Raw genomic sequence first — 7,587 nt, 5'->3', positions numbered from 1 at the left:
TGAGGCCCTACACAATGTTTTTTGGGAAATATGGGAGCAACATGGGTCCCTCTTCCGAATGTTATAGTTCTCGAATAGATCTTTCTAACGAGCTATTGTACACATAAAACAAAGATCGAGTGCCAAAGTTACGACCCTAGAAAATTGATGTACCAATTTACCCAAATAGGGCCCACAATTTGGTGTTTCATCTTCTAGAGTTATGTTTTGGGATGTTAAGGGCTTTCCATTGTTTCTCAATAATAAATAGGCCTTCGAGCCTCATTGTAACACAGTTCAGAGGCATGTAGCCGCCACATCTCTTCTCAGAGATAAGCTACCATAGTCTTAGCTAGTTTCTTTCCATTTATGTTTGTAAGCATATTTCAATATTTTACAGTAATGAAATGAAGTATTATTTCCACTGCATATCTGTATTTATGGTTATCTCTGTAATTTGTTGTGTTCATGTTTAAATTTGGATCACACGGATACATCCATTGGTGAAGCAACATGAGTAGTACTAGCCCAAAATCCTTGTAATCTCACAATAATGAATCGTGTGCTACAAATACCATCAAATCAAAAAGCGAAAGAGGGATCAAAATCTATTATAAGTAGGACAAGTAAAATCATGGTTATTTTTCATTCTAGAATGGAGATGCATATGTCATATCATACAAGAAATATATAAATTTGTTTAGATATCTTCGGCAAAATCACATAACCAATCTTTTGTCGACGCGTTTCGAACCAACCAGTGTGGTTCATCGTCAGGACAAGTTGAAGCACCAATCTGGATTATGCTTGATTAAATAGAGTGTGCAGAGACTCCAACCGCTATAATGCTAACGGCTAAATGATCCTGGTCAACCACAAAATTCGATAATTAATATATATATATATATATTTTTTTTTTTTTATAAATAGCTTAATTAGATATATTAATATCTCAAATCCTAAGGGAATCCAAATATTATTATTTAAATTATAATGGTCATTTATCTCATAACATATAATAAATAATCTATATTTAATATTATTTAAATTAATAAATCATTATTATTTTATAATTTAATTCTTTAAAATATTTCTTATTAAATATAAAGGTTCATTAAAATAAAAATAATATATGTTTATTAAAAAATCTTAATAATTTATAATTTCAAACATCATTATTCCTAGAATTAAGATATATTAGGTAAAGTCCACTAGCATAACTAATATTGTTGGTACATCATAATTTAAAATAATGTTTCAATACTTTTTAATAGGAAAATTAAAGGTAAATAAGCCCTTAGGTAAATATATTATTACCTATAGGGTTGATAAAGCCCAAGATTTTTTACTAATAGTATAGCTAATTTTATCCTTTAAACCTAATGGTCAAATATCTATTAATAAACATTATCTAATCAGTATTCAATTATTTCAAAAAATATTAAAGTTCATTATGTTATTAATATATTATTATTTTAATTATAATGTACGTTATATCTCATAATAAATAATCTCTATTCGATATTATTCCAATACTATTTAGATACAAGGAATGATAATAAATCACTATTATTTTATAATTTAGTTACACTAGGAACTTGTGTAATTTAATCAAGCATAATCCAGATTGGTGCTTCAACTTGTCCTGACGATGAACCACACTGGTTGGTTCGAAACGCGTCGACAAAAGATTGGTTATGTGATTTTGCCGAAGATATCTAAACAATGTTATGGATCACAGAAGTCTAAATTCGTTAATATATAAATTCTTTTTCATTTATGATGTTGTGCATTGGAAGCTTGTCTTAGGAAGATGAAGCACAAAAAATTGAACCCATGGTATGGTAAAAGGAACACTCAGAAACTAGAGTTGGAACTACAAGCAACATATCCATCATATAAAACTTATTTTGATCCCAATCTAATCATGGAATTCATTTGCTTACCATCTATTAATCCACCCTCATAGTATTAAATAAAATATTGCGTTCATGCTTTTTCTTCTAAAACTCATTTATCTTAAGGAAATTAATCCATTTGCAAAGTAGTAAATAAAAATAATGGTTTTCATGAAACAAATTTTCCTCAATGACTTCAAAGGAATTTGGTACTACTGCAACAACATGTTCTACCTAAGGCATCTATAATAATGTCAAGCAAAGATCATGGAACGAGCACTAAAACAAAACTTTATTTTAATATCATCATCACCATGTGTAAAATGTCTTCCTTCAAAAGGGTTTCCTTGAAATAATTGATTATGGTCATCAATAGAGTGGGATTTGAAGCCTTGGTAAAAAATTTCATTGTTTCCATCTTGTAAGAAAATTTACCCCTCATTCTGTACTACCTTCCTCTAAGACATATACAAAATTGGCATTAAATGATCACGTAGAGAGATTTGTTTTTTGATAAATCACATTAAAATGTTATAACATTAAAAATAATGCGAGAATGCAAGATTTCAAGCTCCAAATGAGCAAGCATCCATCTATTTCAAGCGGACTTCAAGCAGAAACAGGTAAGCATCCACGACTTTTCTTAAATAGATTTCAAGCAAAAATTATAAGGCAAGAAAAATTATGATTCAATAACCTCTAATTTAAACAGAGAGAAGACAACTTACAAGTGAACTCTATTGCAGGTTACCATCGCTGGAGAGTAAGTGAACCATGTTGCAGGTTTCCAGTCGCTTTTGCAGAGAGATCGAACCATGTTTTAGTCGCTAAGTAGGCAGGAGTAATCAACTTAGGGGTTAATGGAGGACATAAAAGCACTTACCTATAACAGACACTGGGTATTATTCATTACGAAGGAAAATGTTCCTAAGAACCTACGTCAATATCACAGTTAAGTTCCTTCAATATTGCAGGCATAAAGGCATAAAAGAGAAGTCAATTCCTGAGCTCTATGGATATTGCAGGTTTTGAATGCAGAGGGGCGTTGGATAACAACGAGGTGTGTTTCGGCAAAGTCACTAGCATCAAGCTCGAACCACGTTTGAGCGGGAGGGTAGGTGGGAGTAAACAACTGAGTTGTTGATGGAGTTAGGCGATCATCGACGTATCTTTGTGTTCAATTTCACCATCTTTTCACAGTACGAAATGCAAAGGGATGCCATGGGATGAGAATCCATGAGGGATGGGGATGGGTCGACGCTTGGATAGATTGCCTTAGATGGGGAAATATGTACTTAAGGAGCATTAATGGATCAATAACTACATATATATTGGTTGCCCTGAAAGTGAGGTGTTCATAAGTGAAGACACTATGCCAACTATACACAAGTTGAAGTACTAGAATGAACAATGATGGTTGAGTCTTACATCTACAACTACTTACCCATTTGGCAACATGCCACTTTAATGATGCAACTATGTTTGCTCAACTCTAAGTACTATAAAATGCAAGGATGGTTGAGTTTGAGACCTACAACGAATTACACATTTAGCAACAATGATATCACATCCTCCTCCATCACATCTTCCCACCATACATCCATTGTTACATCACCTAATAAATAATTATTTTAACAAGTTATTCATGGGCTCTATTCAATTGACCCTTTATATGTTATTCATGGACCATCTAAGGAGAACTCTCATAGCTTCAAGCAACATAACCATTTCAATTTACTTTGACATCCCCTTTCCACTGATTCACTGTATGCTAGTTTATTTCCTTAATACAATTAAGATTTATACAAGTAAACTATTTTTTTTGTAGCAAAACCTTGACCACTTACTATATATACAACCACTTACACATTTAGCAACATATATATCACATGCTTCCTCCACCATATGCTCCCACCATAAATCCATTATCACTTAACTTATTAAACAAATCTTTTGATAAATTATTCATAAATAAAATCCTTTATTAATTATTCACTAAATCATCTCACTTCACTCTAATATTCCCACTTTCTTACTTAGAAATTTACAAATTTATTTAAAACATATACAAATAAATTTCTTATAAATTTCTTCTATGAACAAAACCTTCCCCACCTATCATTTATAAAAAATTTCCCTTACATTTATACAAAACTTTTCCAATTTAATATTTCTTATAACACAAAATTTCCCCACATTTATAAATTTTTTTCCCAAATTAAGATCCCTTACCGGACAAAATTTCCAGTCACTTTCATATCTCTTATAATACAAAATTTTCCACAACTCCCCCTTTGATTTTGATAAAAACTTTCCACTCACTTTCATATCAATACAAAATTTCCCATAACTCCCTCTTTGATTTTGATAAAAACCAAAATTCCCCCACTTTTTTTATATCGAGTGGGACCTTTTCCCACATGGTTGAATGAAACTCGTGAGACGTGTTGCTCAAGTAAAGTCGAAGTCGTAGCCAAAACGCTATAAAAGTCCAACATCCCATATTCCAACGCATAGCCTCACTAACTAAATTGAATAATGGTCCCTTTCACAAAGTCTCCCTGCAAGTGGTGTTGCAACTTGCCCAGAACAATTCCTCAGAGGACCCACATGAACTCACATCACATTTTAAACCTCTCTGCTGGTGACCAAACATCAAGAATCTTAAGGCGGTGACTTAACATATCACTGTCCAATGCGTAGGTGCACATCGATGCCAATGGTCTGCCTTCATCATCTTTTAACTCCCTCGGCTTCAACATCTTTGCATTTGTCCGCCTGCATAGGCCTGCGCCTCCTTTTCCTGTCCATCAATGGCACGCCCCTCCATCAGAATAATACTGCCCGGCTTCTTCCTCCTCGGTCTTTTTATTCAGCTTCTGCTTTTAATCCCAATTACGGTTTGTTGATAAACAGTCGTGGCCCTGATGTCAAGAACATTTTACCCTCCCATCTCTAACGTCTCTTGGTAGAACGTGGATGGCGAGTTCGCCCAAATTGGTGGTGGGACGCAAAATTTCTTCTCAAATAGAAGGGGCTATTAAATTAGCCTCAGTCAACTATGCTCAATCCCGTTGGTGTTTGGATGAACTTGAGCCCATGGTGAAGCCAATGGCTCCCATTATTCCAGTGTTTTACTCCATGGTAAAGCCAAGGGCTCCTATTACTCCAGTATTTTACAAAGTCAAGCCACATCTACTACCAAGATTTGTAGATTTGGGAGGTTAATTTAAAATGGCAGTTGATAAACTGTCATATTATCATTCAAAGTGTTTGGAGCACTTCTTTGAGAAGAGCAGTCTGAAGGAATTGTAGTCATGTTAGAGATTTAGGAAGAACTATTGGGAATAAAAAATCAATGCGCAAGGGTGTTTTTGGCAGCAGACACTAACAACATTGAGTCATCATTCTTGGAGCGATCTTGATGGGTAAGTGCTTCAATCATTTCAACTTTTGCCAGTCTTGTAAAGAATCTTTCAAGTTTGTTCATTCCAAGAATAATAGATCTGTGTAGTGTATATTTTTTTGTCAACGACCAGAATGATAAATCTGTATATTTTTTAAGTTTGTTCACTTCAAAGATTGAGTGATAGATCTGTATGCTTTTCTTCAATGAACAGATTATAACCGAAGTTCGAGGGATTAACATGGTCAGCACCTTAAATATCCAACATTCGGTAGGCATGGGGATGCATTCTGAAAAATGGCAGTAGGAAAAATGGAGAAAGGAAGTGTTCAGGATCTGTCTGAGGCATCTTCTCGGTGTTTTCCACTTCCGTTTGAACTTGGGTTTTGTTGCAGCTGAAAATGGGTTTCAGATGTAAACATTGTCAAAGAAATACATATTGTAGCCAATTATGTAATGGGTTCATGATGGTTTTCAGATGTAAACATTGTCAAAGAAATACATATTGTTGCCAAATATGCAATGGGTTTATGATCCAAGGTTGTCAGTTCAAACTAGGGTTATCATTATTTACTTATCGTTTGTTTCTTACTACACGACTTATGTCCAGTAGGTTATAAATATTAGAACTCCATATCGTAAAGAAGTTTTGTTTTATTATAGATTTGGTGATTGTTATAGAAGATGTAGATTGTTATGTGCATTAGTATGGATATTTTTATTTAAATGCTTTGTGTTTGAAAGTAATAATCGCTTGTAGCATTGATCTGGAAATAACCAATGCCTAACTCCTAAAAATTACAGACATAAGTTGTAAAACAACACTTCTTAAGAATTGATAAGATTCTAATCTCTGTATAAACACCGTATAAACAACTGCCCCAAAATTTTACTGGTTTTTGAGAATTTGACCCATATAGTTTTCTATAGCGTATAGCTAAAAAATAATGCACATGGTAACAAGTTGAAAGGTTGTGAGCCTCTTTGCGAGTAGATACATTGTCACTTGTGGAGATAAACTGCTTGTATTCAGTAGAAGACTTGATCATGGGGTGAAATCTACAGATCCCAATATCATATTTCTTTTACAACACTTTATCCTCTGCTATGTTAGTGTTTGTCTGTTTGTGACGGGTTCCTGCATGGAATCTAATTGGTCCTGCTGTATTATCTTCCCTGTTCTCATTGGACTTTAAAGTCACGTAAAAGGCCAGTAAGGGGATTGAAATTCTTTATTAAAAATGCCCACCAATAATGTTGAGGATGACAGTGATAGGATGGATACTCTGTGATTTGGTTGGGCTTGTTCCAATACAGAGAAACTAGTATTGAATGATGTCCATGAATAATATTGAAGGTTAATCCAAGGGTGTTTTGTTTTGAAATATGGTATTTTTGATATTAATGTTGGTTGTCTTTGGCATTTCAGAAAAATTGTGTGTTTTAATTTACTTGGTTTAAATAGACATTATTTTTTTCATGAAGTAGCCAGTTGTTAGAATCATGAAACATGGAGAGAAGTGGTGGTGTCTAAAGACACAATTGCTTGGGATCTTATTGGTCATCACCACAAATTTGGCATGGAGTCTTTCCACCTTTAAATAGGTCACATTAGAGATGAATACCGTCAGCAAAACCATGGCTTCTCACAAACCAGAAGCCCAAAAACCACTAATAACTTGACCAAGTCAAGTTTACTTGAACCACACTAACAATCCACAACTTAAACTCCACTCTGGAAATTAACCTAGTCCCAATCATTCATCAACCATCTCACCTAAGATCTCACATTCCCCCCTCAAGCTAGGATACCAGTGCACCTTCAAGTGGTCCATTTTACAACTTAATGACTCCATGCCCCATTGCACTACATTTATGCCTGATCAAAATCTTAAAAGCTTATAACAATCCATATGTATAGCTAAACAACAGGTTTTACAATTTCCTACGGAAATACACCTGCCTTGAACCAAAACTTTTAGAGTGTTCACACTAGTAATGTTATCACACCCATAAGACTCCCATAAGACTCTCATTACACACGGGCTCCTTAGCTATCTTCCTACTTCAAACGTCTTAGGAAATTATCACCATAATTTAGTTGATGTGAACGAAGTTAGAATCATGTAAATACAATATCTTGAAATATAAAGATGTTATATTCTCATGAGATATCTTAGATATCATTTTTTTTCTTACCATATATTTTAGAATTTTTCTTTTATTGGGAGTAGTCCACTGACAGTCTTAATATTTATTAAACCTAACATGTAATTTGAAGCTTTGCTAATAAAAATAATAACA

General features: G+C 33.9%; 1 long non-coding RNA gene across 1 annotated transcript; it reads left to right on the top strand.

Annotated features, from left to right (window-relative positions):
* Positions 1–4,637: 4,637 nt before the first annotated feature.
* On the top strand, positions 4,638–5,782 carry LOC149197409 (uncharacterized). The gene is made up of 2 exons (XR_016254197.1): positions 4,638–5,305; positions 5,498–5,782. It is a non-coding gene; the product is annotated as an uncharacterized LOC149197409 (long non-coding RNA).
* The last annotated feature ends 1,805 nt before the right edge of the window (positions 5,783–7,587 follow it).

The sequence above is a fragment of the Pinus tabuliformis genome, chromosome 2_2 (assembly GCF_031772625.1).
Source record: "Pinus tabuliformis cultivar Carrire ecotype Pingquan chromosome 2_2, CPIR1, whole genome shotgun sequence".
Taxonomy (NCBI): Eukaryota; Viridiplantae; Streptophyta; class Pinopsida; order Pinales; family Pinaceae; genus Pinus; species Pinus tabuliformis.
The sequence above is the reverse complement of the archived record's forward strand: the minus strand, read 5'-3'. Positions and strand labels throughout refer to the sequence as shown.